The sequence below is a fragment of the Mauremys mutica genome, chromosome 13 (genome assembly GCF_020497125.1).
Source record: "Mauremys mutica isolate MM-2020 ecotype Southern chromosome 13, ASM2049712v1, whole genome shotgun sequence".
NCBI lineage: Eukaryota > Metazoa > Chordata > Testudines > Geoemydidae > Mauremys > Mauremys mutica.
The window spans coordinates 13,650,076-13,660,764 of NC_059084.1; the positions used below are offsets into that span (position 1 = coordinate 13,650,076).

At 46.6% G+C, this 10,689-nt stretch overlaps 1 protein-coding gene across 1 annotated transcript in view; it reads left to right on the plus strand.

Moving 5' to 3' along the window:
• The window catches only part of BCAS1 (brain enriched myelin associated protein 1), a 94,828-nt gene that overhangs the window by 8,131 nt on the left and 76,008 nt on the right, over positions 1 to 10,689 (plus strand).

The following is a 10,689-nucleotide window of genomic DNA, read 5'->3' on the forward strand; positions in this document are numbered from 1 at the left end:
GGTCACTGGCATTGAAACTGATCATTAGAAAGAGGAGGCAGGAGAATAGATGGTAGATAGTGTCAGGAGGTTTACTACTCACTGCTGGAGTGCCTCCTAGGGACCCGTCTGGAGACTAGCTCTCGACAAGTCTGATGCCTTCTCCTTTGGTTGCTTGCCATGTGGTGTGTCTCTCTCTCACTTTCCAGACTAGATTGCTCCTGCTTCATGGCTTGGCCCTCCTGCCAGGTCACTATAGTTCTCCCTTTCCCAGGTCTCAATGTCCCACTGGACAACCAGCAGTCTTCTGTTCTACTGCCCAGAATGTGCCACTTCCCCACTAGCTGGTAGGGGAACTGGGCCTATCCTTCACTCCAGGTTCCATCTCAGGGACCCTATGTCTAGCCACCACAATGTATGCAATCTCACACCCTGTTGCTCTTTCCCTGGGCTCCATCCTACCTTTCTTCAGCCCCTCGGGCTGCTATTGGAGCTTCCTCTACTCCCTGTGGCTAGAGAGTTTGCATTCACAGGCAGGATGCCAGGGCTTACATTCTCTAGGACTCCTCTCTCCTCTCCTCTTTCCAACTCCCCTTCTCTCCAGAGTTCCTCCCTACAGTCTCCTCCTACTACCAACTTCCTCTTTGTACTTAGCCCAGCTCAGCTTCATCAGCCATTAGGGCTTATCAGTCCTGACTCTCCTCCAGATGCAGCCTATCGTGGGGTTAATTGGCCCTTTTTTCCTACTCAGGCCCTTGTGTGGGATAGACACCCCAACCCCAACCCCAGCTGGGTTGGAAGAATGGGGATTGCATGGGTTAGAAACATGTTAGGGCGTTTAAAGTGTGCCTATCCCACCATTTCTAACAGAATCAGACCTACAGGAAATAAAATGTTTGGCTAATCTGTGTCCCTGTGCCACTCTGCCAAAAGTATTCTTCAGTGGAGGTTGCAGGTGCTCAGGGCTGCTCAAGAATTGGCTCGTCACACATTTACAGTCATTGTAACATATATATATAATACATCTTTATATGCATGTTACGACTGTAAATGTATGATGAGCCATTTTTTTATAAATAAAAACTATGCCAATAAAATGCCCTGAATTTAAAAGTTTATTCTAAAATTGCCAGCTGATCTCTAATGGTAGTATCAACATAGGTGTGGCAGAATCATGCAAAACCTTGAAAGTTAAGATGCACCTGATATTGATAAAAGCAGCAAAGAGTCCTGTGGCCCCTTATAGACTTATAGACAGAGGTATCGGAGCATGAGCTTTTATGGGTGAATACCCACTTTGTCGGATGCATGTGATATTGATAGAGGCCAGTGAAATGAGCTGAAAAAATATTGCAGCCCTGTAACAATATTGACTTGTTTGCTAATGAGTTATACAGGTTGATTATTTTGATCTTCTTTAAGAGTGTATGTAAGATCAAGGCAAAGAAATCGGATGGGGGAGGGCAAAGTTTCATGCCAGATCTTCAGCTAGTATAAATCAACCTAGCTTCAGTGGTCTGGACCTTATTCTGCTCAGAATGACTATATTCTGGTCTACCAACATCCACACACATTGTTAAAGTTTCAGGATTTAAGACATATTTCTAGATTGCTAACAAGACTGGGATGTAAGGGAGGGCAAGGTGCATGGTATTGCACAGCTACCAAACATGAGGTTATTAGTATATATAAATGATTTAGGTCTGTAACAAGGCCTATGCTTGCCCTCACATCAAATCAGCCAGAGAACTCTTCAGAGTGCAATCACCAGTGCTTTTTATCTTCGGTGTCAGTTTCCACCACCTTCTATTTACAGTCCACACCAAACCAGCAACCGGGGGGTATACACAGCCTTCGGCTCCTCTAGTCTTTTCCCCTCTCCACTTCCTTCCTGCAGCCCTATATAGCCCCTGGATAATGAGGCCCGTAGGTCCTTCCCTTCTAGCAATTAGGTGTGGCATACTCAGCCAGCCCCAATTAATGCTTCTTAATTGGAGCTGGGCTAACGGGCCTGGCTCAGGACCTCCTGGCCAGAACTATTACAAGGTCCCAAAATAACGTGGTGTTAAATGAAAGGAAAGTTTAGAAACCAAATGACTGTTCCTTAGGGATTTCAGTAAAAAACATGTAAACATCCCCTTTTATCATCTCCTCTCAACTTTTGGCTAAAATCAAGTACAATCTCACACGTTAGATGAGTTTTCTGTCTGGATCACAAAAGTCAGGGCTCAAGAAGCTAATAAAAATTTTAGTTAATTGGAGAAAAATCAGCACACTGATTGCAAAAAAATCACCACTAAAATACAGGGGGTGGGAATGTGCAAACTCAGGCTTAGAAGTGAGCTTCCAGAGCCCTGACTTTTTTGTTCCATACAGAAAACACATCCAATATGCATTTTTATTAATCTATGTCTCTGGCTTGATTTATAACAATTTTAGTAAGTGTCATGATAAGAATGTTGCATATGCTCATATCCTACTAAACATTCATGACTCATTTTCTGATTCCTGATTATGTTCTTGGTTATTCTTGGGATATTGTTTTGACTAGAAAAAATTATTAGTTATTTGTGTGGAGAAAAAACTATTAGAACCTCCTTTCTTTTACATTTGTATATTAGTACAAGCAATAAGTTGAGGCAAGATGTTTACAAGTCCTAACACCCTTAACACAGGAGATGTTAGTGGGTAAAAGGCCAGTAAACTAGTAAATTGATTGTTTTTGATGCTATCTACAGTACAGACGCAGAATGTGTGGGGGAAATTAGTAATAACATGACTGTCCCCCAGACCTGATTAAGACATGAATCTGTTTTGCCATGTAGAGGTCACCTATGATCCTGAATTGTGCCACTGACTGGCACTTTAACAGAGATCACCCATACACTTAGTTATTAAATAAAGTAAATTCTCCAGGACAACACAGTTTGTGTCTTTCCTCTATAACAGGCTGCTCCTGAACACAACATAAAATGGCAGCTGCTTTCATTAGATGTCTAGAAATGTAAAGGTACAGTACACATACGTGAAATCATAATTTACATAACTACGTATGTGAGAGACCAGGTGGGGGGAGGCAATATATTTTGAGTTGGTCCAATAAAAGATATTACTTCACCCAGGGCCGCCCAGAGGATTCCAGGGGCCTGGGGTCTTCGGCGGCGGGGGGCCCTTCCGTTCCGGGACCCGCCACCGAAGTGCCCCGAAGACCCGCAGCGGGAGCCCCCTGCTGCCGAATTACCGCCGAAGCGGGACCCGCTGCCGAAGCGCAACCCGGTCTTCGGCGGCGGGGGCGGGGGGTCCCCGCCGCGGGTCTTCGGGGCACTTCGGCGGCGGGTCCCGGAACGGAAGGGCCCCCCGCTGCCAAATTACCGCCAAAGACCGGGCTGCACATCAGTGGCGGGTCCCACTTCGGCGGTAATTCGCCAGTGGGGAGGTCCTTCTGCACCACCACGCGGCTCTGAGCAGGGCGGGGCTCAGGGGCCCCGGCGGAGACACGCTGCCGCACTGTCTGAGGACGCCGCTTGATGCGCTAGGGCTCCAGGAGCAGGGCGGAGGCGGGAGCCTCAGCTGTTCTCTTGGGGGTCCCTGCGGAGCCCGGGGCCCGGGGCAAATTGCCCCCCCCTCTGGGCGGCCCTGACCTCACCCACCTTGTTTCTGCCCCCTGCTGGCGAAGACCGGGAGTGAAGAAGCTCCTGCGCCCTCTTGCCCCCCCCCTCTGGGCGGCCCTGACCCTATCCACCCCCCCCCAGAACACCCACAATCCAACCCCCCATTCCCTGCCCCCTAACCGCTCCCCCAACCTCTGCCCCCTCCCTGTGCCCTGACTGTCCCCGGGACTCCCTGCCACTTAGCCAACCCCCCCGGCCCCAGCCTCTTACCCCCAGCTCCCTCCTCACCCTGAGTCTCAGCGCCTCGCCCGACAGCTGCAGCGTGTCCCCGGCGGGGCCTGAGCCCCGCCCCGCTCAGAGCCGTGTGGTGAGGGGGCGGGGCTGCGAGCTCCACGCCGAGTGGAGGCAGCTGAGCTCAGCCCAGAGCTCCCAGCCCTGCCCCCTCACCACGCGGCTCTGAGCAGGGCGGGGCTCAGGGGCCCCGGCGGAGACACGCTGCCGCGCTGTCTGAGGACGCCGCTTGATGCGCTAGGGCTCCAGGAGCGGAGCGGAGGCGGGAGCCTCAGCTGTTCTCTTGGGGGTCCCTGCGGAGCCCGGGGCCCGGGGCAAATTGCCCCCCCCTCTGGGCGGCCCTGACCTCACCCACCTTGTTTCTCTAATATCCTGGAACTGACACAGTTATAACAACACAGTATAACTACATCTGTGACCATCAGGACTGTACCATGGTTTGGAAATATGGTTAACCAAGGATTCAGTCACATTTACACTGCAAGACCAAAGCCTGTTTACATAGAATCATAGACTATTAGGGTTGGAAGAGACCTCAGGAGGTTGTCTAGTCCAATCCCCTGCTCAAAGCAAGACCAGCACCAACTAAATCATTTTATCTGTGTCTGGGGACTATCATAATGTAATCCAGCCCCCTGACCTGTTTGACTGTAATAGTCTGCTCTGGATATGAGTCTACTATTTTGTGTATAACTACGGTACATAGGTGGAGCCTTGTCTTTTTGTACATAGAACATATGTCAATATCATGTATAAATTGTGGGTGTTAGCTCAATACTTGAATGATTAACACTATTTGACTTGGTTCAGCTCATATATAGCTGCCTTTTCCTTCCTGTTTTCCAAACTATACTGTCAGAAAAAAAAGAGAGAGAGAGAGAGATGCACATGTGTGTGTTGAGGGATGGGGAGGGAACCCACTGGTCAGTGTGTGCTCCCCATATACCTTCATGACCAGTCCACAAAGACTCCTGTCCATGGGGCTCAACAGTAGAGCAAAAGCAATGAGCCACCTACCTGTATGTCACTGGAGCTCCTACCTTACTCCACAGAGGTTCAAATCCCCAGTGCAAGAATGTAAAAAACTTGGCTGGTTTCCTCTCCCTTATGTGAGTTATTGCCAAGGAGGGGAAAATGGAGCTTTGATTAGTTACTGATACATGCATGGACTGTTTTCAAAATTGCATACGCACACCTCTCATTTGCTAAGAAAGCTAGATCCCCACTGGTGTAAATATGAATCGACTTTGTTTATGGATCTCTCTCTCACACATACACGCACCTCCCATTGTTACCAACATGCAGCTTTTCTCCAAATCTGTCTGTGCAGGGCCGCCCAGGGGGGGCAAGAGAGGCAATTTGCCCCAGGCCCCGGGCCCCACAGGGGCCCCCACGAGAGTTTTTCGGGGCCCTTGGAGCGGGGTCCTTCACTCGCTCCGGGGGGGCCGGAAAACTCTTGCGGGGCCAGGCCCAGGAGCTTCTTCCGCTCCTGGTCTTCGCCGGCGGGGGGTCCTTCCTCTCCGGGGCGGAAGGACCCCTCACTGGCGAATTACCGCCGAAGCGGGACCCGCCACCGAAGTTCAGCTCAGTCTTCGGTGGTAATTTGGTGGCGGGGGGCCCTTCCGTTCCGGGACCCGCCGCCGAAGTGCCCCGAAGACCCGCGGTGGGGGCCCCCCTCCGCCAAATTACCGCCGAAGACCGGGCTGCACTTCGGTGGCGGGTCCCGCTTCGGCGGCGGGGGGGGCCCCCGCCGCCGGTCTTCGGGGCACTTCGGCGGCGGGTCCTGGAACAGAAGGGCCCCCTGCTGCCGAAGAACCCAGGCCCTCGGAATCCTCTGGGCGGCCCTGTGTCTGTGTGATGAGCTGGCAGGCAGTTAGTTAAGGCATCAGCCAAAGGCATGGTGAAATTTATGAAGCAGGGAATTGTACTTATAATCAGAAGTTATTTTTCCAGAGCAAGGGAAGATTGCTCCATGATTTTGAATTTCATGATTTCCCGTATTTTTTTTATTTTTGATTCTTGGTGAGTTAATGTATGAGTGTAAGTAATGTGTCTACAAACTTTGTGGTTTTTTAAAAAAAATAACCTAATATAAACCTTTTGCTCTGAGCCTTATTGATGCTTTATGTCAGTTTTACATCCCTCCTCCCCCCCAAATTGAATTAAACTTGCAATTTCAACAAAATGGGTATTTTAGTACCAAAAACATGCTTTTTCTTAGATTTTCAATTTAGGAATATGGTTACACACAGGCTCAATCCCATCTATATTGCAAGATCAAGACTTATTTAACTGAAGACAAACATCATGTAACCCAGCCCCCTGACCTGTCTATATTGTTTAATTTTAATTTTCAGATTAATCACTCAAAGAAAAGGGCCGATTTTCACTTAGAAACAAGACTGATTTTACTGCCCCACTTTTGCTCCATAGAATCAATTACCAGAAGAAATACGTAAATCTTGATGTGCATTTCATCATGTGTCTCTGATACATCTTTAGTGTATATCTATGAGACACAGAGAAAACAAATGAGAAATGAAATAGTGACCGTATACTCCCAATTGTCCCTGAAGGCCCCAATCCTGCAATGAATCTCATCTAGATGGATCCCTGACCTAACAAAGAGCCCCACTGATGTCAGGGATCTATCTAGAGACCATTGCAAGGCAGTAGCCTAAATGTCTGATGCGTTAGAACAGGGGTTCTCAGACTTTTGTACTGGTGACCCCTTTCATACAGCAAGCCTCTGTGTGCGACCCTCCTTATACATTAAAAAACACTTTTTAATATATTTAACACCATTATAAATGCTGGAGGCAAAGCAGGGTTTGGGGTGGAGGCTGACAGCTCGCGACCCCCCATGTAATAACCTCACGACCCCCCGAGGGGTCCCAACCCCCAGTTTGAGAACCCCTGTGTTAGAAAAATTAGAAGTATGGTATGGTTTAAGGCAGGGATTTTTCAGAGCTGCCTTGATGATCCGGATATCAAGTTCCCATTAATTCTAATAGGAATTGGACATCCAGAATCCTTAGGCAGCTTTGTGAATACCAGCCTGAAAAGAACCCAGCGATGTGTGGGTGGTGGTAACGTGCATTTTCTCAAAGAGAAGCCATTTAGGTCAGTTTCACTCAAGGTAAAGAGAGCTTTCCATCAGTTTCAACAGGTGAAGGATCAGACCCTTTAACTCCTAAAGAATCCCAATAAAGATGAGTAAGGCCACAATTTTCAAAAGTGCTCAGCACCAACAACAGGGGACAGATTTTCAAACGAGCTCAGCACGTTGGCAGGGTGAGGGGGAGAATGCTGGGTGCTGCGCTCTTTTGAAAATCTGTCTGTAAAGATCACAATGGCACCTTATGAGTGCTGAGCACTGTCATAAGCTGGCCCTTATCTAGATGTCTAAAAGAGAGCTGATCTTGTTTGAAAGTTTGGCCCCAGTTCTGGGTGCAGAACATTTGAAAATCTGGCCATGAGCTGTTTTGAAACTTTGGCCGCAAGTGCTCAGGCACGGTTGTTCCGTGCTGCCAACCACAGCTTTTAAATGTCTCTTTGCTTTCCTTTTGGAAACTGTTTAATTTCTCTTCCCACCTGTTATTTTTGAAGCCTTGTCAAGCATCCTGCTACGTGCTGAGAAAGCACTGGTTTGTAGCCTTATTGTTTCAATTCACATCTTATACAGATACAGCAGAGTGAATGTTACTAGTGTTTCTCCTGCCTGGGACATTACACATATCAGCTATTAAATGTTGTTTCCAGTCTTATCTAGAACTTTATTAGTAAGTGAAAACTACCAGTACATTACAGCCAATAGAAATATCTGGCCTTTGAACTTTTTTCTGGAACAATAAGAGAATGTTCAGCTGCATTATGGTGCAGAGCTTCAATTCCATACAGTTTAGCTGTAATAAATCTTAAATAGCCTGTTAACCCCGGTGCACACCACCAGAACTTTTCAATTGCGCCCCCGCCAACAATTATACATCATCTCTACCAGGTCCAAATCTTTATCTTGTTAATTTCTTACTGTGCTTTCCAACAACACCCTTACCATGTGAAAGTTGTTTGTATTTAACAGTATATTTGGTAAATAGGTAGACTTCACACACCCATCTGCTAATATAACAAAAGTAATCCAGATAGTTAAACTACTCCTGTGATACAACCAAAGGGAATAACATTATTTGGAAGGCTCCACTGCCATCTGCTACTCATCAGTGTGGGCGGATCGGTGGCTGCCTCCCTAGGTATACTGCTCCGGTAGCTGAAGGCAGAGGTAAAGTTACAGTACAGTTATATTGGATTGTAAAGCTTTTCTGCATGAACATATTGATCTAGTTTAACAGGGGGCTGTTGGAAAAACAAAAGGAAAGTAACACAATGGTGCTCAATAAGCAACCTCCCAACAAACATTTCAGGGGAAATTGCAGGTCAGTGGCCTAGATCCAGGCTTCAGCCCAAAGTTACACAGCTGTTTTCCAAGTCTAGGAGCCTAGAGAGCAAAGAGATACTAAACAATTAAGTGATTTGACTCCTGGATGGGGTGATCAAAAGACTGAGCAGCTGTAAAGACCTCTCCCTTATGCAGACTGAGTGAAATGGTTAGTGACTTAAAGGAACAGATTATGCAACCCAGACCCAAGCAGTCTCAGGGGCTTGGGGCAGGGGCAGTCTATGGGAAGCTTAGACTTACCAGGAAGATGGTTGGTTCAGTGTTTTTAAATCTCTGAAATGCTTTTGTTCTAAATACTTTGTTTTAAGAAGGCTGCCTTGTGACTGTCATTGCTACTGGAGAGAACAGAACTGCATGTTCTGAACCTAATTCAGATCTGCTGAAGTAACCACCGTTCATATACAGGCCACTGCCACCCAAGGACTGGTCTGAGATTAGGAGAAACATACAGTTCTTCCCTCCCTCCCTCCCCCCATCCAAGAAGTAGCAGCTCAAGGCCCGACACCTGAGGGGGGACATTCAAAGAGACCAGGAGGGGGTCAGAAGTGCAATTAGCCTGGTAACTATAACAAATGGCAGTCTTCTCTGCTTGTCCTGTAAAATGCTGCTGCTGAGTGGTCAAATAGTTACAACATTGCAACCCGAAAACGGTTACATATCAAGAGTGCTGGTTGCATATAGTCGGTAAAGAGCACTGCATTTGGGGTGGGGCAGGATGAAAGCAGCTCATTTGTTAAATTCACGAAAACAAGAAAATGAAATAAAACTCCTCAGGTGTACATTGTAAAGAAGCAAGTGTTGATTTGGCTAGTTAATTCTAAAGTAAGTAACAGTCATGGAGCAAAGTCATCCAGCCACCAGCAGTTTGAAACTTTGCCCTATAACAGCGGTTCCCAAACTTGTTCCACTGCTTGTGCAGGGAAAGCCCCTGGCGGGCTGGGCCAGTTTGTTTACCTGCTGTGTCTGCAGGTTCGACAGATCCTGGCTCCCAGTGGCCGTGGTTTGCTGCTGCAGGCCAATGGGAGCTGCTGGAAGCGGCACGGGCCGAGGGACGTACTGGCCACCACTTCCAGCAGCTCCCATTGGCCTGGAGCAGCGAACCGCGGCCAGTGGGAGCCACGATCGGCCGGACTTGTGGACGGGGCAGGTAAACAAACAAGCCCGGCCCGCCAGGGGCTTTCCCTGCACAAGCGGCGGAACAAGTTTGGGAAACACTGCCCTATAACATAGATTTCTCAATGAGAATTTAGTTCTTAAAAAAAAAAAAAACGAGGAGTCTTGTGGCACCTTAAAGACTAACAAATTTAAGGTACCACAAGACTCCTCGTTGTTTTTGCTGAAACAGACTAACACGGCTACCCCTCTGAAATTCTTTAAAGAATATTAGTTTTAAAAGGGAGAAAACAAATTTACTATGCTCATAAGTGAGGCTCTAGTATCTTTGAAAATAGATGATCTTTTAGTCAGATCATAACTTCTCTTTGCAAATAATTGGGGTGTGCCATGTAAATACATACAAAGTGGGTGAGGTAATATCTTTATTGGACCAATTTCTGTTGGTGAGAGAGGCAAGTTTTCAAGCTTACACAGAGCTCTTCTGTGGGTCTATGGAAACTTGTCCCTCACAACAGAAATTGGTCTAATAAAAGATATTACTTCACCCACCTTATCTCTCTAATATCTTGGGACCAACAACTCTGCATATGTAAATACATACAGCGGTGGGGGACTCTTAAATGTATAGCAATTTTAATACAATAACAATGACATTTTAAATATCTGTGAGAAGAAATTCACACACAGTGATTAGATACACTGAAAATTAAATGAAAAGGTGAAAATTTAAAATAGAAAAAATCCTTCTTGTATGACTACATATTTAGAGTCCTTTAAAATGTGTATTATTCACCAGAAACACTGTAGTGACTCATTCAAGGCTATTACAGCCCATCATGCTAGTCAACACTAATAGACTTTTAAAATGTAGAATGTTTTCTGGAGTCCATAATGGCCTCATCACAGCCTTTAAACTCTGGTCTCTCTCTGATTTTCAGTGGACACCTAGGAACCAGATAATGCAACTGCAGTGCTGTAATTACATTTCTAAACAAAATGTCTACGTTGTTTGTCATATGCTTGTATCCAAAATAGCCACACAACCCCCCTTTCCCTCCCCGACATATTTTGAACTAAATAATCAAACCACATTTTAGGCTGACATGCAAAATTTAGTTTAAGAACATACGGATGTTTTTGAATTGTAGGAAAGTTGCAATATCTAAAACAATGAACTTCTTATCCTACCATCATTGGTACATTTTGCAACCAAGTAAGAGAGACAAGGTGAGTGAG